This window comes from Lissotriton helveticus, chromosome 3_2 (assembly GCF_964261635.1).
Source record: "Lissotriton helveticus chromosome 3_2, aLisHel1.1, whole genome shotgun sequence".
Lineage (NCBI taxonomy): Eukaryota > Metazoa > Chordata > Amphibia > Caudata > Salamandridae > Lissotriton > Lissotriton helveticus.
The window spans coordinates 471684492-471708205 of record NC_136062.1 but is presented as its reverse complement, the minus strand read 5'-3'; positions in this window follow the sequence as shown (position 1 = coordinate 471708205).

Here is a 23714-nt window from a genome sequence, read left to right as displayed (position 1 = left end):
CTTGTGTATGCATTTTTAGAGGGTTTGGGGGATTTCTCTTAAATTGAATTAATATCAAAATGCTGCAAAACAAGCTTTAATTTCAGAATGTCAGATTAGAAATATTTCCCAAAGACATCACCAGATTTATAATAGTAAATTGTTTTTATAAAGCATATTCTTCCAAAATGCTGTATTTCATGACGTGTTGATTCATCCAGCAGCAAAAACTGATATAAAAGAAAAAACTTTTAGGTCTGGCCTTCAGGCAGTTTGAGCTGCTTAAATCGGCTCAAAAATCACACATAGTAAAATGCATACATATATTCATGCATAGAGAAGCTTTAGGTCAATCCTCTTCATCCATTGGTCTGATTGATTGTCATTCATATGTTCTTTCTGCCTACCACAAAAACTTGCCTGGGCAGAGGGTCCGCCCCTTCCGCCATTGGCGACAGTGCACTGGGAGTAATGGCATTCTCCCCGGTGTAACAACAAGTGTACTTCAGTGCAAGGGCTGATAAGCCATTTCTTTACCAATTATTTTTTCTTTCCCTTCTTCAGCCATCTGCATTTGCTTAAGCTACAACTGCAGTCTACAATAATTAATACTTTTCCTTTGCGCTAATAAGAATCAAATTTGCCTGTCATGTAAATTAAAAACTAAAAATGGTTTCCATGCCCATTCAAAGTGTACCCACCTGCCAGGAAGCACCTCTGCTAGAAAGTACCTCTGCTGTTCTATGAAAATGACATTGGAGGGTTATTGCTTTTTTAATTACACTTCTTTTGTAAGCATATGGCAACCATGTCTAAGCTGCGTGCTTTCTTAACCTCTTATTATTGTGCCATATGTTTGCAATAAAACATGTAAAGTTCAACCATCAAACCAGCTAGCTAAGGCTTGGCTTTGGTAACTAACGCACAGTATGAATAATTCAGACCCCATCCTGAGCCATCTCTTGCTACTTGTAAAGGAGAAACAGTGGCCTCTAATCACTCATAATAATAAGAACGCATTTTATAAAACGCGTAGCTACCTCGAAAGAGGTGTCCCGGCGCTAGGTACAGGTATCCGTAGCCCCAAATGCACCAATTTAACTTCCTTAGCTTCCACACTAAATAACCAAGGGGCATATTTACAATGTTTTGGCGTAGTGCAGCAAAGCAAGCCTCCTAGCTGTGCTGCCTTCATCAAAAGACAAGGGCAGGAATGCGTCATATCTAAAAGATACAGCACAATTCTGTACTTTTTGCAAGCTCCGGTGCCCAAACTTCAGCTGGTGTCTGTGTATTTGGCAGGATTGATTTTGTGGAGGAAGGGACACTTAGGAAGGGACACTTGGGAAGGGAGACTTAGGAAGGGACACTTGGGAAGGGACACTTGGGAAGGGAGACTTAGGAAGGGACACTTGGGAAGGGACACTTGGGAAGGGACACTTGGGAAGGGAGACTTAGGAAGGGACACTTGGGAAGGGACACTTGGGAAGGGAGACTTAGGAAGGGACACTTGGGAAGGGACACTTGGGAAGGGACACTTGGGAAGGGACACTTGGGAAGGGACACTTGGGAAGGGAGACTTAGGAAGGGACACTTGGGAAGGGACACTTAGGAAGGGACACTTGGGAAGGGAGACTTAGGAAGGGACACTTGGGAAGGGACACTTGGGAAGGGACACTTGGGAAGGGAGACTTAGGAAGGGACACTTGGGAAGGGACACTTGGGAAGGGAGTCTTAGGAAGGGACACTTGGGAAGGGACACTTGGGAAGGGAGACTTAGGAAGGGACACTTGGGAAGGGAGACTTAGGAAGGGACACTTGGGAAGGGACACTTGGGAAGGGACACTTGGGAAGGGACACTTGGGAAGGGAGACTTAGGAAGGGACACATGCACAAAAATAATCAAAGGAAGCATTTTCCTCGTTTTATGTGTACTGCAGAATGCAGCACACGTGGAAAGAAGAGAAATTTAAATATTTCTCCGCATTACGCTGCTTTGGGAAGACATTAGCATTTGCGTTGCCCCACATTTGTGCTATGTTGTAAACCTGGAGCAGTGTAAGCATGGTTTTTGCATGGGAACACCCACAGCAACACCCCTGGAACGCCCCCTCCATTCAGAGTGAGGCATTGCCTTACTCCATATTTACAAGGCCATGAAAAGCCACGCAGAGTAGTTTTGGATGCCCTTGTACATATACACTACTCCTCACAAAAGTTACGCTTCATGGAGTAAAAGTACTGCATGGGCGTTGCAAATGTGCCCCCAAGTTTTACGTTTTTTCCTAAAAAGACACGCTGGCTGAATCTGATGACCTGTCAGTGGCAAAGAGTTCCACAACTTCATGTGCTAGTTACGCCTCTGAGCAGAAAATTAATCCCATCTTTTTGTTTCTGTGCAGCAGGCAGATCAGGGTGGGATTGCTTTCTGTGTTGAACACTTGAAACTCCTGAGGCGGAAAGCCGGGAGATAGGCTCCTCATTCATTTTTTAAAATTGTATTGTAGTGTAATACTGTGTCACTTGAGCACCCTCTGATTTTAATAGTTGGACTCACCTGGCCACACGAACGCCAAAACCTAACGAAGCGCCATTGCCGGCGTGACGATTGGCCACGCCCCCTTGGAGGCCACGCCCCCTCCCGCCCTGCTGGTATTTAAGCGCTGACTGCAAGCGCCGCCTGCCAGAACACTTGAAACTCCTGAGGCGGAAAGCCGGGAGATAGGCTCCTCATTCATTTTTTAAAATTGTATTGTAGTGTAATACTGTGTCACTTGAGCACCCTCTGATTTTAATAGTTGGACTCACCTGGCCACACGAACGCCAAAACCTAACGAAGCGCCATTGCCGGCGTGACGATTGGCCACGCCCCCTTGGAGGCCACGCCCCCTCCCGCCCTGCTGGTATTTAAGCGCTGACTGCAAGCGCCGCCTGCCAGAACACTTGAAACTCCTGAGGCGGAAAGCCGGGACATAGGCTCCTCATTCATTTTTTAAAATTGTATTGTAGTGTAATACTGTGTCACTTGAGCACCCTCTGATTTTAATAGTTGGACTCACCTGGCCACACGAACGCCAAAACCTAACGAAGCGCCATTGCCGGCGTGACGATTGGCCACGCCCCCTTGGAGGCCACGCCCCCTCCCGCCCTGCTGGTATTTAAGCGCTGACTGCAAGCGCCGCCTGCCAGAACACTTGAAACTCCTGAGGCGGAAAGCCGGGAGATAGGCTCCTCATTCATTTTTTAAAATTGTATTGTAGTGTAATACTGTGTCACTTGAGCACCCTCTGATTTTAATAGTTGGACTCACCTGGCCACACGAACGCCAAAACCTAACGAAGCGCCATTGCCGGCGTGACGATTGGCCACGCCCCCTTGGTGGCCACGCCCCCTCCCGCCCTGCTGGTATTTAAGCGCTGACTGCAAGCGCCGCCTGCCAGAACACTTGAAACTCCTGAGGCGGAAAGCCGGGAGATAGGCTCCTCATTCATTTTTTAAAATTGTATTGTAGTGTAATACTGTGTCACTTGAGCACCCTCTGATTTTAATAGTTGGACTCACCTGGCCACACGAACGCCAAAACCTAACGAAGCGCCATTGCCGGCGTGACGATTGGCCACGCCCCCTTGGAGGCCACGCCCCCTCCCGCCCTGCTGGTATTTAAGCGCTGACTGCAAGCGCCGCCTGCCAGAACACTTGAAACTCCTGAGGCGGAAAGCCGGGAGATAGGCTCCTCATTCATTTTTTAAAATTGTATTGTAGTGTAATACTGTGTCACTTGAGCACCCTCTGATTTTAATAGTTGGACTCACCTGGCCACACGAACGCCAAAACCTAACGAAGCGCCATTGCCGGCGTGACGATTGGCCACGCCCCCTTGGAGGCCACGCCCCCTCCCGCCCTGTTCACCCTATAAAAATATGTGTTCACACCGTACGCGCAGCGGACGGGCGCAGCGGGCGCGCCGTCAGCGCGCCGAAGGCGCGCCTAAGGCAAGCCCGTCTGGGCCCGTCCGGGCCCAGACGGCCCTAGGACCTGGCACTATGCCCGATTCACTGTCCCCCCTATCCTACCCCTCAGACACCCTCCGTCTTTGGAATACAAAGAAAAACCCGCAGTGTGATTTCATCCTGAAGGATGACACCTCGTTCACAGGATGTCCCCTCTGCAATATTCCTAAAACCACGAAACCTAGCAGCACGCTTCAACTGGGCCTTTTGAACTGCAGGTCACTAGTAAAGCACGCACATGAGGTAAACCTCCTCACCCTAACCCTCTCGCTAGATGCCTTATTTCTGACCGAAACATGGCTGACCCCCAATAACGGCTCAGATTTGGTCAATGCAACCCCCCCAGGCTACCAAATCTGCTGTCTTAACAGACCAGTCGGAAGAGGTGGCGGACTCGCCATTCTCTACAAAGACCATTTTAGCTGCAGGATCACCGAAGGTACGGTCAAGGATTGTGAAAATTGTAATTTCACCCTTCAGATCTCGCCTACTACTTCACTATCGGGCCTTCTGGTATACAGACCACCAGGCCCAATAGGTGATTTCTCAAACACCCTGATGGACCACATCCTTCTAAAAACAATATCAACGCCTAACTTTCTTCTTCTAGGAGATTTGAACCTTCACTTCCTAGATCCGGCAGACCACACCGCCGCGAATCTTCTAGCAGACCTTGCGTCAGCTGACCTCCAGCTCCTGAACACGAAACCCACACACGAGAAAGGTCATCTCCTAGACCCAGCCTTCACCAATATCAAGAATTTCCAAACCCAAGACCCTTCCCCCCTCCCATGGACAGACCACTTTCTGGTCCCTATGCACTGGTCCTATCTACCCGCTTGCGTCCCCAAACAGAAAACCAGAATTTTAACCCGACGCTGGCACAAGTTAAATCCAGAAAAATGGGAAGCGAAGCTTAGGGATTCCGATGGCCCCCTCGCAGCTGACCCTAACATCGCTGATAGGGAATTTAACAGCTGGCTCACCAACCCCCTAGATAGCCTTATTCCATTAACATGCTCACTTAAACATGTAAAGAGGATCAATCACGCTCCCTGGTACACCTCAGCCCTGAACATTCTTAGAAAAGAGTGCAAAAAGACGGAACGAACATGGAGAAAAAATAAAACAGCAACGGACAAAAACGCCTATCAATCTGCCATGAAGGCGTATAAACAAGCCCTCCTCAGCGCTAAAAGCTCCTTCTTTGAGGTAAGAATACAAAATTCCTCGTGCTCAGCAAAAGAGACTTTCTCCATACTTAAGGAGCTTCTCCATGTCCCAGCCCCCCCGCAGACACCCCTGGACCCCAAAGCAGCCGAGGAGAAATGTGTCAACCTGGCCAATTTCTTTGATAGCAAAATCAAGAAAATCCTTTCCTCTCTACCTGCTACTAATCAGACCACCCCGGGAGTCGCTAAGGACTGCACCCCTACATCTGGAAACCCCATGGACAATCCGGTATCCCCTTGTTTAACCGCATTCGGACCAGTTTCAGAAGAAGAAGTGGCAACCATTCTAGCAGCCACGAAAAGCGGAGCCCCCAGTGACTCAGTTCCCGTACGTTTCACGAAAGACATAGCACGAACCATCACAGCCAGACTCACGGCCCTCATCAACACCTCCTTTTCCCAAGGAATAGTCCCACAAAGTTGGAAGGAGGCCGTTGTTAAAGGTCTGCTGAAGAAACCGTCACTAGACCCTACAGACCTATCTAATTACCGGCCCATCTCGCTCCTCCCCTGGATAGGTAAGGTCGCGGAGAAGCTCGCAAACAAAAAATTGTCCCACTTCCTGGAATCAAACCACTGCTTAAAGAACTCTCAAACAGGTTTTAGACCAGGCCAGGGCACAGATACCGCCCTCCTGGCGGCCGTAGAAAAAGCGAGGGAAATCATGGACACAGGAGGATCAGTGGCAGTGGTCCTCCTGGACCTCAGCGCAGCATTCGACACTGTCAGCCATCAGGTCCTAGTCCAGCGCCTAGAGAGCACTGGCGTACAAGACAGTGCGCTGAGATGGCTTACATCCTTTCTCTCCCGACGTTCCTTCCAAGTCTGGGAAGGAGAAAGCCGGTCTCCCTCAATTCCCCTCCGATGTGGAGTGCCCCAGGGCTCCTCATTAAGCCCCACGCTTTTTAACGTATATATGGCCCCCCTGGAGGAGCTGGTCGCCCCTTTTGGAGTCACGATCGTCAGCTACGCTGACGACACTCAATTGGTGGTGACCCTCTCCCACCCCAAGCTGCAGCCTTCCAACCTGCAAGACTGCCTGTCCACGGTTCATCAATGGATGGGCGACTCCGACCTAAAACTGAACGGGTCAAAGACAGAGATCTTGCTTCTCGGACACAAAACTCCGAGTCTCCCTCCGAACATCTGGCCCGCATGTATGGGTGACCCCCCCTCCCCTAAGACAGAGGTCAAGAGTCTGGGAGTGTGGCTAGAGACAGATCTTACTTTCCGGACACAGGCCAGGAAAACAGCCGGCATCTGTTATGGGCTCCTGAGATCATGTAGGAAAGTACTCCCCCTACTCCCATTCCAGTCCCGGCTGCTACTTATTCAAGGCTTAGTGCTAGCAAGGTTGGATTACAGTAACGCAATCTACCTCGGGGCGCCGGAAGCCACCTTGCAAACACTACAAAAAACTCAAAACGCCGCAGCCCGCCTGCTGACAAAGACCCCAGCAAGAACTTCGGCCAAACCTGCCTTGAAAAAACTTCATTGGCTCCCCGTAAGGGAAAGAGTCGCTTTCAAGGCCCTCTGTCTGGCACACAAGGTCATGAACAATACAGGTCCCCCCATTCTGAGCGCCTGGATCACCCCATACAGACCCTCGAGAGCGCTTCGGTCCGAACAAGGAAACCTTATTGTCGTCCCCAGGGTGAAGAAGACCCGCATAGGCGGCCGTAGATTTTCGGTGAACACAGCCAGAAAATGGAACGCTCTCCCCCCAAATCTCAGAGCTGAGCCAAACCTCCTTCGATTCAGGAAGTCCCTCAAAACTCTCCTTTTTCCCTGAGTCTCTCTGAATTTTTTTTCCATTAGGAGTTCGAGGTTTCAGCGCTGGGATACTCAAGGGTGACTATGCGCTATACAAAAACCAAAAAAATAAAAAAAAAAAAAATGTTGATTGGCTTTTAGTCCTGGCGCCGGAAAACCCTTTGTGGGTATCTGTGCGCATTACAAATGCAAAAAATAAATAAAATAAATAAATAAATAAATAAATGAGCAGTGGGAAAGGCCACTTCCTCCCAGTGAACCTCCTCAGCATGAAACATTGATGACTCTGGGCAAGCACATGCTGTTAGAACCTGGCTCCCATGCCAGCCGGAGCTAACCGGCCATACGCACATGCACAGAACTAGATCCTGCGGCCTGGCCTTCTCCTATCTCGCTCCTAGAGCCTGGAACGACTTGACCTGCACAGCAAAGCCTCCCCCTTAGTTCTTGAATTTCGCATGAAACTGAAGACATGGCTTTTCACCTATTCTAGGTCCTGCCTTGGTCCCACACCACAGCAGCAAGATACCTTCCTGGGTGAGTCCTGCAGACTAAAAATACCCATGACAAAACATACCCCAGACTAGGCACAGGGTGCATGCGGGTTGCCTGAGTGAGGTATCTCCAGAGTCCGCACTGCAGCTGATCCTTCCCAACTGTTGTAACTGCACATCTCTTCTCCACCGTGTGTGGGACGGAAACCCTGGGAGCTGTACTTATGGTAACCGAGCACCTCCACCCCACCATGAGTGGGACCAGAACCCTGCGAGCCATGCAGATTACAACCATGTACCTCCACTCCACCGTGAGTGGGACCTGAGCCCTGCAAGCCATGCAGATTACAACCATGCACCTTCACTTCACCCTGAGTAGGACCTGAGTCCTGCGAGCCATGCAGATTACAACCTTGCACCTCCACTTCACCGTGAGAGGGATCTGAGCCCTGGGAGCCAAGAAGATTACAACCACGCACCTCCTCTCCAACGTGAGTGGGACCTGAGCCATGCAGATTACAACCACGCACCTCCTCTCCACCGTGAGTGGGACCTGAGCCATGCAGATTACAACCAGGTACCTCAACTCCACCGTGAGTTGGACCTCGCACATCCACTCCACCATGAGTGGGACCTGAGCCATGCAAGCCATGCAGATTACGACCATGCACCTCTTATCCACCGTGAGTGGGACCTGAGCCTTGCAAGCCATGCAGATTACAACCATGCACCTCCACTTCACCCTGAGTGGGACCTGAGCCCTGCGAGCCATGCAGATTACAACCATGCACCTCCTCTAAACCGTGAGTGGCACCTGAGTCCTGCGATCCATGCAGATTACAACCTCGCACCTCCACTTCACAGTGAGTGGGACTCGAGCCCTGGGAGCCAAGAAGATTACAACCACGCACCTCCTCTCCAACGTGAGTGGGACCTGAGCCATGCAGATTACAACCACGACCTCCTCTCCACCGTGAGTGGGACCTGAGCCATGCAGATTACAACCACGCACCTCCTGTCCACTGTGAGTGGGACCTGAGCCCTGCGAACCAAGAAGAGAACAACCACGCACCTTCTGTCCACCATGAGTGGGACCTGAGCCCTGCGAGCCATGCAGATTACAACCATGCACCTCCACTTCACTGTGAATAGGATCTGAGCCCTGCAAGCCATGCAGATTACAACCACACACCTCCACTTCACCCTGAGTGGGACCTGAGCCCTGCGAGCCATGCAGATTACAAACACGCACCTCCTCTCCCCCGTGAGTGGGACCTGAGCCCTGCGAGCCATGCAGATTACAACCACGCACCTCCACCTCACTGTGAATAGGACCAGAACCCTACAAGCTGGGCTGGTGGTAACCACCCACCTCCTCTTCACCATGAGTAGAACATGCACCCTGAATACTTTGCTGATTGTAACTACTCACCTCCACTGTTTTGTTGTATGTAACGCTATGGGAACCAGAAGGCATATAAATATGCAGTGAGCATGGACGACTGGGCAAGTATATAGGGGCAGATTTACAAGAACTGAAGCATCTCTGCATTTTAGCAGAGATGCGTCAGTTCAATTGGATCACGCAAAAAAAACCTTGCACCACCATGGATGTGTTGCATTTATAATTACATTGGGGCGCACAGTGGTGCAAGGACTGACAGATGCATCACACATCTGTTGGCATAAAGGTAAAGCATTGGTGGAGTTGTGTTGCAAGCACGACACAACGACGCAACACCTAGGAATGCTTAGTAATGCCTATTCCTATTGTGCTGCATCACGCCTTATGCGTGCTTCAAGCAGCCGTAAGGTTTTGATGCAGTGGCGTCGTAGAAGTGATGCAGTGAAATCTTGTAGATTTCACTATGTCACTTTTTCGAGGCTTTCTTGAGTCAGAACGCCAACCCTGCATACATTATACCTAAAGCAGGTATAATGTGACTCAGGGCTTTACAAGGTGACGCATCTCGCTAGATGGTACACAGTCTACATATAGAGTTTGTATTATCGACCTTCAGAAATATCGAGTCTGAAATATCGAAGGTAAAGAATATCGAGGTCAAGAATATCGTTGGACAGAATATCGACCCTAAGGTAAGTAATATCGAATTTATTTATATCGAAGTCAGTAATATCGATATCAAATATATCGATGTTACTAATTTCGATGTTACTAATATCGATATTTGTATTACTATTATGTATCTTATTATGTATTTAATATGTATGTGTTATATGTTTTTTGTTAAGTATTTTACTTGTTTTAAATTACATGTGTACTATTTTTATATATTAATAATGATATTTTAAAGTTAATTTAATGTTTTAGTACCGGAGCGGGTTGTGGGATTATAGGGGAATAGGGTGAGTAGTAATTTAAATATATTAAATTAATTAATATTTATTAGGAATTACAAATCAATTTAAATTCATTTTTGCATTTAAGTTTTGTAGCGGGTAGTGGGTTTATAGGGGAATTGGGTGGGAAGTATTTTAATTGTAATTAAATAATTATTTATTTTAATTTATTGGTATTGATAATAAATTCATTTTTAATTAATTATTAATTGGCAATTAATTATTTTAATTGTTACTTTATTTTTTAAATTGGTAATTGATGTTTGTAATTGGTAATTCATTTTTGTGATTGATAATTTCTTTTTTTAATTGGTAATTAATATTTGTAATTGGTAATTAATTTTTTAATTGGTGATTAATGTATGTAATTGGTAAATCTTTTTTTAATTGGTAATTAATGATTGTATTTGGTAATTAATTTTTTAATTTGTAATTAATGTTTCTAATTGGTAATTATTTTTTTTAATTGGTAATTTATTTTTTAATTGATCATTAATGTTTGTAATTGGTAATTCATGTTTTTAATTGGTAAGTCATTTATTTTAGTTGGAAAATATTTTTTAAGAATTGGTAATTAATGATTTATAAAAAGTATTTTTTGGTATAAAAAATAATTTTATTGATTAAAGTTTTTTAATTGCTAATCCATTTTTAATAATAAATATGTGTTTTCTTTTGAAAAATATTTCATTGTTCAATATTTATTATTTGGTAACTAATATTGATTAATTAATATGTATTGGTATTTATTGTTAATTTATTGTTAATAAACTATTCAATTTTAATCATGTTTTTAATAATTATTAATGGGTATTTGTAAATGATGTTGGTTTCAAATTTAAATGATTAATTATTTTAAATACAAACATTATTTATAAGTATGTTATATTTAATTTCTATGCTATCCAACACTTTCCCTACTGTTGCACTCTCTGGAGTGGGAATAGTAATTTTTACCCCTACGCTATTAAACATTTTCCCTACTGTTTTACTCTGTGGAGTTGGAATAGTAATTTTTACCCACCCGCTATCAAACGCTTTCCCTACTGTTACACTCACTGGAGTGGGAGTACTAATTTTTCCCCCTACGCTATCCAATGTTTTTCTTACTGTTGCACTCTCTGGAGTGGGAATAGTAATTTTGACCTTCCTGCTATCCAATGCTTTCCCTACTGTTGCACTCTTTGGAGTGGGAATAGTAATGTTTACCCCTACGCTATCCAACGCTTTCTCTACTGTTGCATTCACTGGAGTGGGAATAGTAATTTTTACCCACCCGCTATCAAACGCTTTCCCTACTGTTGCATTCTATGGAGTGGGAATAGTAATTTTTACCCACCCGCTATCCAACGCGTTCCCTACTGTTGCACTCTCCGGAGTGGGAATAATAATTTTTACCCCTACGCTATCCAACTCTTTCCCTACTGTTGCACTCTCTGGAGTGGGAATAGTAATTTTTACCTTCCCGCTATCCAACGCTTTCCCTACTGTTGCACTCTTTGGAGTGGGAATAGTAATATTTACCCCTACGCTATCCAACGCTTTCCCTTCTGTTGCACTCACTGGAGTGGGAATAGTAATTTTTACTCACCCCCTATCCAACGCTTTCCCTACTGTTGCACTCTCTGGAGCTGGAATAGTAATTTTTACCCCTACGCTATCAAGCGCTTTCCCTACTGTTCCACTCACTGGAGTGGAAATAGTAATTTCTACCCCTACGCTATCCAGTGCTTTCCCTACTGTTGCACTCACTGAGTGGGAATAGTAATTGTGGGGTTGGGAGGCCCAAGGTATGTGCAAAGGTCAGCGGTAGGAGGCAGGGTGCGAGGGAGAGGGGTTGTGACAGGTACCCAGATGGATGGTGGGCAGCCCTGCTGCATGATGGACAGCGGAGGGTCTGCGGCAAGAGGAACTCAGTGGACAGAGAATTACACGAGGCAGACAGCCGACAAAGACACACTTTGGTAGAGTGCCTAAACACAAAGAAAAAAGGAGTGCGTGAAAAAAAAGAAAAGTGAAAGGACACAATTGATGCGACCATGCCTGAGAGGAAGGACAAACACACAGGAAATCTACACCAGCAGTCCAATTAGAAGAAATCAAATGACGCGAAGCAAGTGGTAAGCAATGGGGTCCTTCAAGCCCACGTTAGGAAACAATTTGTCTCGCTGTCTTAGACGCGCTGTCTTAGACACGCTGTCTTAGATGTGTCTTAGACACGCTGTATTACATGAGCTGTCTTAGACAGGAAGCAACCATTACAATGCAGTCATTTCAACGCACTACCTTTACAACGCAGCTGCCTTTACATCGCATGCCATTACAACGCATGTCACTACGACGCATGCCATTACAACACATACCATTACAACGCATAACATCACAACGCATTATAAGGTAAGTAAAGGGGATTTTTTAGATTTAGGGTGGGTATGAGTTTTGGGGTACATGGGGAATTACCCCTACACTATCCAACACTTACCCTACTGTTAAACTCACTGGAGTGGGAATTGTAATTTTTACCCCTACACTATCCAACACTAACCCTACTGTTGCACTCACTGTAGTGGGAATAATAATTTTTAGCCCTACACTATCCAACACTTATCCAACTGTTGCTCCAAAAGTATTATGCGTTGTAATGGTATGCATTGTAATGGTATGCGTTGTAATGGTAGTTTCTAAAAATGTGTTGCAATGGCATGCGTTGTAAAATCATGCGTAGTAATGGTAGTTGCGATATAAAAACCGCATTGTAAAGGCATGCATTGTAATTGTTTGCATTGTAACGTCATATATTTGTCTTAGTCTAGACCTATAAACACCGTTATTGTGGGCATGGCGTTGCCCGAGTCAATGTACATTGCAGCACTTGCCACGCAATACATTATGTGAAGCATATTATGCAATTTTTAGCAAAATACGTTTTTAGCTCTCTTGGATCAAAATGTATAATTATTGCAGCACACTGGACAGCGCCATGACCAGCACTTTTTTGCAAAAGTTCACTTTTTATCAATAGCTGTGGATTTCTGTAACAGGCTTGAGAAGTGGCCCTATGTAGCTTGGATAGCGTAAGATATCGTTTGACGTAATCACCTCACAGAATGACACGTAATGTGCCTTTAACTGCGTCATCATTTGACCCTCCAAACCTGTGGTAATGCCACTGCCCCTGATTAAAGTGGCCCTTTCACACATGCAAAGAGCATCTTCACAAGTACCGTTATCAGAAACCTAACAGCACCTGCAGCAAGATAATGTGGTGATTACATGAAACAGAACAAATCTTAGCCCCCCACACAGACCAGCTCTTTTTAGATCCAGCTCTTAACCTTGTTCCAATCAAAGGCCTCCTTAAACGCTGGGGGATTATTTATGAGAGCCCTGCGTCACTTTTGCAACACGTAAAGTGGTACAAGCGTGATGCGGGGTCCTCTATCCGATTTATTAAGTGATGCAAAGCCACCATGCGTGGCATTGAGTGGCCTCATAAATCTTGAATAAGGTGACGCAGCACAAAGCGCTGGGTCGTCGTACTCTGCGCTCGGGCGGCGTTCCATGGGTGAACTAAGGACGGAATCAGATCACTTCCGGTTCAGGAAATTACTGAAAACGCACCTTTTCCCCTGATCCCCCCTTCCCCCTTCTCCTTGGCACTCCACTCCCTCGACTGTTTCAGTTTCAACGCTGGAATGCTTCCGGGTTACTATGCGCTCTACAAAACCCTAATAATAATAATGGGCGTTACGGTGATTGTTTCCACACATCTCCATGGATTTGACGCTGCCCCAGACTTTCAAAGTTATGTAACCCTGGAGAAGCGCTGAATCCTTATACCTCCCGAGGTGAGGCGTAATGAGCAGACATATGTTTATTTCTCCTTGTTTTTTCCTCTTTCAATGTGTGCTCGGATGCAGCACACTTAGAAAGAGGTAAATGCCTCTTTGGATTGTTTTGAGCCGGTAGGTGCCCCTTTCAGCAGAAAAACAATTGTGCATGCATTGGAGGCATCCTTGCACCTTTGTGTAAGGGTGCCTACGGTGGCGTTAGGAAGACGAGGCGGTGCCAGGGCAGGGAGAAAGGACAGGAATGTACCATGTTGCTTAAATGCAGTGTATTCCTGCCCTTTCACTGTGGGGTGGGTGCTGCGCTGCCCTATGCCAAAATCCCAGTCTACCTTGAAACACAACACAGGCATCCTGGGGGGGGAGTACTTCATGGGCAGGTGGACATCTCCCACAGTGCCCCTGACTGCCAGGACATGCCCACATTTGTACATTATCTTCACAGGCCCTCCCCCTCCCGCAGCCCCATCAGCCTCTCCGTAAAGGTCGCCGCGGTTAGCGCAGCCTGGAGCAGAGCGACATTTCAAGCCCCGTCCGCTGCAAAGGTTGAAATCTCGCGATATGTCTGTCTGCGGCTCTTTCAGCATTCCAAGGAGGGGGAAATGTCATTTTAAAGGAAAGAGGGCAGAGGTTTAGGATGGACCCGGCACAATGGAAGGAAAGGAGCCTGGGGTAGGAGGAGAAGGGGCAGAGAGAGTGAGAGCAGAAGCTAGGAAGAGCAGGGGCAGAGAGAGTGAGAGCAGAAGCTAGGAAGAGCAGGGGCAGAGAGAGTGAAAGCAGAAGCTAGGGAGAGCAGGGGCAGAGAGAGTGAAAGCAGAAGCTAGGGAGAGCAGGGGCAGAGAGAGTGAAAGCAGAAGCTAGGGAGAGCAGGGGCAGAGAGAGTGAAAGCAGAAGCTAGGGAGAGCAGGGGCAGAGAGAGTGAAAGCAGAAGCTAGGGAGAGCAGGGGCAGAGAGAGTGAAAGCAGAAGCTAGGGAGAGCAGGGGCAGAGAGAGTGAAAGCAGAAGCTAGGGAGAGCAGGGGCAGAGAGAGTGAAAGCAGAAGCTAGGGAGAGCAGGGGCAGAGAGAGTGAAAGCAGAAGCTAGGGAGAGCAGGGGCAGAGAGAGTGAAAGCAGAAGCTAGGGAGAGCAGGGGCAGAGAGAGTGAAAGCAGAAGCTAGGGAGAGCAGGGGCAGAGAGAGTGAAAGCAGAAGGTAGGAAGAGATGGAGAAGTAAAAAGAGAGAGTCCAAGGGGAAGGAAAGGTGGTGGAGGAAGATGGCGAGAAGGAAAAGGGGCTGCGATGGAGAGAACTTCAAACAAGCAAAAAAGGAAAAAACACGGGAGGAGTGAGATGCAGAAAAAAGAGGGGGAAAGATCTATATAGCGTGGAGTGTGCCTAGAAGGAGGAGAGAACGCGGAGAAATGAAAGAGACTGGAAGAGAGAGAGTGTGTAAAAAAGAGCGCTGCAAGACAGGAGCGAGGGATGCTAGAAGCAGAGGAGAGGGAGCAAAGGACTGAGGGAATGTGCCTCAGCGGGGGGGGGATGACCAGGAGAGAGGAGCGAAGGTTGTTAGAAGAAGCATGTCCGGTGGATGTCAGAAAGGGGAATGCTTCAATTACTTACTGGTAATTGCGTTTCTCTGAGTACTTCTTTTGCGTCGATTAATTAGCTAGTGAGGCGTCGAGACTTGTAGACACACCTTAAAACCAAAGAGTCTATAAAAGACCCAGCTCCCCTCCCATTTTTCTGTTTTGTTGATTAAGTCCCTTCTATTCCAAGTTGTTCTTGTCCATGCAGGGGTGGAAGGGAGGGAATCATTCATCCAGGCACACAAGGTACTTAGAGTAATGCAATGATCGCTAAATAATTGAATCATTAACACTGCAGGACCTCCTTTGCCACAATTAATTGCAAAGTGAGGAAATGTGCTCTGCACAGAATACTTTCATTAATAACTAAAGGATCCCTTTCCATGGTTAGTCATAGACAAAGGAACCCTTGAACCAAAAGCATTCTGAATATCTGTGCCTGGCATTGTTCAATAATTAAAAACCAAAGGAAATGATGGACGGAGCGTTGACAATACAAGCACTCACACCCAGTACACTGATCTGGGTTTAATCCATCACCATTCTTTAGCCCACTCTGCCACCCCAGTTCAGACATGGCCATATGCAAATCAGTTTGACCCTGTGCCTCATGGGAACAGTCCAGCCCGAACTGCCAAGCCATGCCTTCCCTGGACCGGAAACAAGCTACCGAGGACCGGTTTCCGGCATTTCAGCCTTCTTCAGCCCGGGTTGCTTGAATCCAGTGGCAAAGTGAGCAAGGGACTCACGTCTGAGCATACCCTGCTAACTTATGGCGAACAAAGAAAAACCAAAGGAAATGATGGACGGAGCGTTGACAATACAAGCACTCACCCCCAGTCAACTGATCTGGGTTTAATCCATCACCATTCTTTAGCCCACTCTGCCACCCCAGTTCAGACATGGCCATATGCAAATCAGTCTGACCCTGTGCCTCATGGGAACAGTCCAGCCCGAACTGCTTTGCCATGCCTTCCCTGGACCGGAAACAAGCTACCGAGGACCGGTTTCAGGCATTTCAGCCTTCTTCAGCCCGGCTTGCTTGAATCCAGTGGCAAAGTGAGCAGGGGACTCACGTCTGAGCATACTCTGCCAACTTATGGCGAACAAAGAAAAACCAAAGAAAATGATGGACGGCGCGTTGACAATACAAGCACTCACCCCCAGTCAACTGATCTGGGTTTAATCCATCACCATTCTTTAGCCCACTCTGCCACCCCAGTTCAGACATGGCCATATGCAAATCAGTCTGACCCTGTGCCTCATGGGAACAGTCCAGCCCGAACTGCCAAGCCATGCCTTCCCTGGACCGGAAACAAGCTACCGAGGATCGGTTTCTGGCATTTCAGCCTTTTTCAGCCCGGCTTGCTTGAATCCAGTGGCAAAGTCAGCAAGGGACTCACGTCTGAGCATACCCTGCCAACTTATGGCGAACAAAGAAAAACTAAACGAAATGATGGACGGAGCGTTGACAATACAAGCACTCACCCCCAGTCAACTGACCTGGGTTTAATCCATCACCATTCTTTAGCCCACTCTGCCACCCCAGTTCAGACATGGCCATATGCAAATCAGTCTGACCCAGCGCCTCATGGGAACAGTCCAGCCCGAACTGCCAAGCCATGCCTTCCCTGGACTGGAAACAAGCTACCGAGGACCGGTTTCTGTCATTTCAGCCTTCTTCAGCCCGGCTTGCTTGAATCCAGTGGCAAAGTGAGCAAGGGACTCACGTCTGAGCATACCCTGCCATCTTATGGCGAACAAAGAAAAACCAAAGGAAATGATGGACGGAGCGTTGACAGTACAAGCACTCACCCCCAGTCAACTGATCTGGGATTAATCCGTCACCATTCTTTAGCCCACTCTGCCACCCCTGTTCAGTCATGGCCATATGCAAATCAGTCTGACCCTGTGCCTCATGGGAACAGTCCAGCCCGAACTGCCAAGCCATGCCTTCCCTGGACCGGAAACAAGCTACCGAGGACCGGTTTCTGGCATTTCAGCCTTCTTCAGCCTGGCTTGCTTGAATCCAGTGGCAAAGTGAGCAAGGGACTCACGTCTGAGCATACCCTGCCAACTTATGGCGAACAAAGAAAAACCAAAGGAAATGATGGACGGAGCGTTGACAATACAAGCACTCACCCCCAGTCAACTGATCTGGGTTTAATCCATCACCATTGTTTAGCTCACTCTGCCACCCCAGTTCAGACATGGCCATATGCAAATCAGTCTGACCCTGTGCCTCATGGGAACAGTCCAGCCCGAACTGCCAAGCCATGCCTTCCCTGGACCGGAAACAAGCTACCGAGGACCGGTTTCCGGCATTTCAGCCTTCTTCAGCCCGGGTTGCTTGAATCCAGTCGCAAAGTGAGCAAGGGACTCACGTCTGAGCATACCCTGCTAACTTATGGCGAACAAAGAAAAACCAAAGGAAATGATGGACGGAGCGTTGACAATACAAGCACTCACCCCCAGTCAACTGATCTGGGTTTAATCCATCACCATTCTTTAGCCCACTCTGCCACCCCAGTTCAGACATGGCCATATGCAAATCAGTCTGACCCTGTGCCTCATGGGAACAGTCCAGCCCGAACTGCTTTGCCATGCCTTCCCTGGACCGGAAACAAGCTACCGAGGACCGGTTTCAGGCATTTCAGCCTTCTTCAGCCCGGCTTGCTTGAATCCAGTGGCAAAGTGAGCAGGGGACTCACGTCTGAGCATACCCTGCCAACTTATGGCGAACAAAGAAAAACCAAAGAAAATGATGGACGGCGCGTTGACAATACAAGCACTCACCCCCAGTCAACTGATCTGGGTTTAATCCATCACCATTCTTTAGCCCACTCTGCCACCCCAGTTCAGACATGGCCATATGCAAATCAGTCTGACCCTGTGCCTCATGGGAACAGTCCAGCCCGAACTGCCAAGCCAAGCCATGCCTTCCCTGGACCGGAAACAAGCTACCGAGGATCGGTTTCTGGCATTTCAGCCTTCTTCAGCCCGGCTTGCTTGAATCCAGTGGCAAAGTCAGCAAGGGACTCACGTCTGAGCATACCCTGCCAACTTATGGCGAACAAAGAAAAACTAAAGGAAATGATGGACGGAGCGTTGACAATACAAGCACTCACCCCCAGTCAACTGACCTGGGTTTAATCCATCACCATTCTTTAGCCCACTCTGCCACCCCAGTTCAGACATGGCCATATGCAAATCAGTCTGACCCAGCGCCTCATGGGAACAGTCCAGCCCGAACTGCCAAGCCATGCCTTCCCTGGACCGGAAACAGGCTACCGAGGACCGGTTTCTGGCATTTCAGCCTTCTTCAGCCTGGCTTGCTTGAATCCAGTGGCAAAGTGAGCAAGGGACTCACGTCTGAGCATACCCTGCCAACTTATGGCGAACAAAGAAAAACCAAAGGAAATGATGGACGGAGCGTTGACAATACAAGCACTCACCCCCAGTCAACTGATCTGGGTTTAATCCATCACCATTCTTTAGCTCACTCTGCCACCCCAGTTCAGACATGGCCATATGCAAATCAGTCTGACCCTGTGCCTCATGGGAACAGTCCAGCCCGAACTGCCAAGCCATGCCTTCCCTGGACCGGAAACAAGCTACAGAGGACCGGTTTCTGGCATTTAAGCCTTCTTCAGCCCGGCTTGCTTGAATCCAGTGGCAAAGTGAGCAAGGGACTCACGTCTGAGCATACACTGCCAACTTATGGCGAACAAAGAAAAACCAAAGGAAATGATGGACGGAGCGTTGACAATACAAGCACTCACCCCCAGTCAACTGATCTGGGTTTAATCCATCACCATTCTTTAGCCCACTCTGCCACCCCAGTTCAGACATGGCCATATGCAAATCAGTCTGACCCTGTGCCTCATGGGAACAGTCCAGCCCGAACTGCCAAGCTATGCCTTCCCTGGACCGGAAACAAGCTACAGAGGACCGGTTTCTGGCATTTCAGCCTTCTTCAGCCCGGCTTGCTTAAATCCAGTGGCAAAGTGAGCAAGGGACTCACGTCTGAGCATACCCTGCCAACTTATGGCGAACAAAGAAAAACCAAAGGAAATGATGGACGGAGCGTTGACAATACAAGCACTCACCCCCAGTCAACTGATCTGGGTTTAATCCATCACCATTCTTTAGCCCACTCTGCCACCCCAGTTCAGACATGGCCATATGCAAATCAGTCTGACCCTGTGCCTCATGGGAACAGTCCAGCCCGAACTGCCAAGCCATGCCTTCCCTGGACCAGAAACAAGCTACCGAGGACCGGTTTCTGGCATTTCAGCCTTCTTCAGCCCGGCTTGCTTGAATCCAGTGGCAAAGTGAGCAAGGGACTCACGTCTGAGCATACCCTGCCAACTTATGGACTGAGCTAAAGAACGGTGATGGATTAAACCCAGATCAGTTGACTGGGGGTGAGTGTTTGTATTGTCAACGCTCCGTCCATCACCACCTTAGGTTTTTCTTTGTTCGCCCTAAGTTGGCAGGGTATGCTCAGACGTGAGTCCCTTGCTCACTTTGCCACTGGAGTCAAGCAAGCCCGGCTGAAGACGGCTGTAATGCCAGAAACCGGTCCTGGGAAGCTTGATTCCGGTCCAGGGAAGACATGGCTTGGCAGTTCGGGCTGGACTGTTCCCATGAGGCACAGGGTCAGACTGATTTGCATATGGCCATGTCTAAACTGGGGTGGCAGAGTGAGCTAAAGAACGGTGATGGATTAAACCCAGATCAGTTGACTGGGAGTGAGTGTTTGTATTGTCAACGCTCCGTCCATCACCACCTTTGGTTTTTCTTTGTTCGCCCTAAGTTGGCAGGGTATGCTCAAAGGTGAGTCCCTGGCTCACTTTGCCACTGGAGTCAAGCAAGCCCAGCTGAAGACGGCTCTAATGCCAGAAACCGGTCCTGGGAAGCTTGATTCCGGTCCAGGGAAGACATGGCTTGGCAGTTCGGGCTGGACTGTTCCCATGAGGCACAGGGTCAGACTGATTTGCATATGGCCATGTCTGAACTGGGGTGGGGGAGTGAACTAAAGAACGGTGATGGATTAAACCCAGATCAGTTGACTGGGGGTGAGTGTTTGTATTGTCAACGCTCTGTCCATCACCACCTTTGGTTTTTCATTGTTCAATAATTCCCAATAAAGGTCGAGGGCTGAAGAACCGGGTTATTTAGAACCCAGCGGTGCCAGGGGACACACCCGAAGTCTCCGGATTCACCTGTCTCAGAACTACAGAAACGCGGGAACCTCTTGGTGACGTCAAAGAGCAAATTTATTGGCTGCAACCAGTAACAGAGGTCCACGAAGTACAATGGCTGTATATTCGTAGGAGACTGCTCAATCTTACAAAGCAAGCCTTTCCTTTTATACCAAATATTGTGCTTCAGGCAAACATTCCTTATTTACAGTTGACCAATCCCATGTGTACACGACAAAAAACATTGCATGACAAACCCACATTTCATTGTCCAGCCCACCATCAATCACCCGGAAAGGCCCAACACTCTTCATCAGATAAGTCGAACGGACCCCTAATAAAAACGTGCACCTCATCATCGTAAACAGGTCATAAAGAAAGGAGCAGAGACAGGAGCGAGTAAGATAAGACATAGTTGTGTGCAATAAAGGGTTTATGATGTCCTGTGCCTTGATCCTCAATCTTGACCAGCTACTGGGAAAGCAACTGGCCTAACAGGTTTGGCTTCGGGCAACGGAGTCAGCTTGCCCAGGTCACACAGAAGTCAGCTAAAGGTGTACGTGTCCCAAGGACTCGTTCGGCCTTAGTCATCGGCCTATGTGAGGGCAACCACAAAATGGCTGCCGTACACAAAATGGAACCCAAGGGTTCAGAACGGAATCCCTGATTTCATGGTGATCTCGTCACTCGAACATGACGAAAATACTTGTACATCTTACACTCGCCATTTTCGGTCTACTGATACCAAAATCGTCATGATACGACGACCTTTATTAAACGGGTTCAGAATTCACGGAACCTCAGACCCTCCTTTTGCCCTTACATAGGCAATAACCTAAACCCATGTCAGTCTGAATCTAGGTCTATACTCATTAGGTCATCAAGATGTTGCTGTAGCATCATCCTATTACTTAGCACGTCTCTTGATACAGGTCTCCTTACACACGATGTAGCACAGAGGCCACATATAGCAGGAGCACACTGTACACAAAGACAGAACATGAAAAGGATGGCTAAGATCATCCCAATGACCATCAGAATCTTCCATCCCCACGTGGATAACAGTTCCCAAAACCATCCCATCAACGACCAATCTCCTTTATCCACGTGTATAGATTCGGAGATCTTATGCAGTTTGGAAATGGCCTGGTACACTGTCGGAGCATTGTCTGGAATAAAAACACAGCAACTTGATTGGATCACTTTACATACCCCACCTCGATCTGCAAGTATGACATCTAATGCAACTCTGTTCTGGAGAGTCATAAGACGATCCGACTGGAGCTCAGCAGTCAAGTTACTAAGGGCACCGGCAGTTTCAACTACGGTGGACTCAACCACTCTTGTCAATTGCCGTATGTCCCTGCTGTTAACCATAGGTCCCCAAAACGGCAGAAAACCCTTCAAGAAATCACCTAATTCTTGTCCTGCAGTATCTTCTTTACTGAAAACATCTCTAACAATTCTTGTCTTGTGGTAATCTGCCGCAGCTGTGTAGGTGGGAGGCAACAGGAACGAGACAAAACATGTGCCTGAGAAATCAGGGGGTAACCATGTGTACGCTCTATCGTAACAGACAAAATAGGTACCCTTAGCTGCTAGAAACGATGGGGAAGTCTGGGACGCAAAAACATACGTCTCAGTGCATATACTCTTCCCTAACTGAGCTCTCGGATTCTTGCCATTACCTTGCAGACAGTAATGACCCTGATGGGGTACGATCCAGATCGGAGAGGATCTTTTCGCTCGCTGGTTCTCACTCAGACTAACTCCATATCCGGTTACGTTCCATCCAATATACGCTAGTGTCTCATCTCTCGGGATAGTCTCATAAGAACTAGCTCCTCTAATCATATCGACTATACCCTTAACTAGAACACTACTCTTTGGATTGTCTTTCACAGAACGTAGGGGGTGGACTTCACGAGCATAGATGAACATCGTTCTGTATGCCCACACAGAACCATTGTAGCTGAATGGAAGGACTAGGTAAGGAATACCTTTATCAGTTGTATGAGGCATAAGACCACACACCCAACAGTTAGTCGTGTTCACTACTAATTGGTGTTGGTGCAGAAGCTGAACAAAAGAGTTATTAACGAATTCCAATCTCCTAATGGATTCATGTTCAGGCAGAGGATGAAAAGAATGTGAGGAAACAGTAGAAGGAGGTATGGGCTGTGTAGTGGGTGCAAACGTCACTTGAACAGAGAATATTATATATCCCATCAAAAACATCATTAAGCTAAGCAACATAAAAAGACACAATATTAAAAAACATTTCCTACTCATTATTTTACACATTCTGCTTCTAAAATTCATTTCTTCAACAGGTCTCTCCACCTCGAGAAACTCCATCCTCTAACCGTGCTGCTCGCGGCGGTAGGGTGTTCCGTGCTAAGGAATGCGTCTGTCAGTCCAGGGAACGCCCTAGGACCAACCAGAACCGTCGACCTTGTGTCTTCGGCTTGCACTCTAAAGACTTGACACCATGACCCTACAGCTGAACCCAGATGGCGGTTCGAAAAACAAAAATCGGTCAAAACAGTTTCTCAGATGGGAGAGCTGAATGTTCAAAAATAGAAAGAAAAGGATTTTTCATTTTATTTGTCCCACAACTCTTGGTCGCAAATTATAACGGCCTTTCCCAGGCAATGTCTGGTCACGGAACAAGAGTTCAGGTTCGGTAGTGTCCAATCGAACTGACGGTGGCACAGCTTCTTGCAGAAGATCGTCGCTTTCACGCTCAGAACTTGTCCCCATTAAACGTGCAACGCTAAAAGGCAGAAAACGAGGCACAGTCTCAGTTTCCGAATCAGGAATACCCTCCTGGACCCACCGGTCATACGGCAGAGGCAAGGGAACCCTCTTACAGTGTACGCCGTGGATCCATTTCTTCTTTCCTTGCACTCGTACTGCAGATCGCGTTGATAACAGCACCAAGTAGGGACCAATCCAGCGGGGCTGATCGTTCTTTGTCCGCTGAAAATTCTTGATCAGCACCCATGAGCCAGGATCGATGGCATGTCCTGGATCTTCAGAAGCCAGAGGCAGTGTATCATGAACCTGTTGGTGTAAGACACGCAATTTAGCCGTCAAATCACACAAGTAATCAAGCAGTACAGGGTGTTCAATCTCACTGAATTTCGTCGGCCTCGGCACTCCCCATATGTTTGCCGGGCGACCAAAAATTATTTCGTAGGGACTAAGTCCCACTCGGGAATGTACAGTCATCCTTGTTGA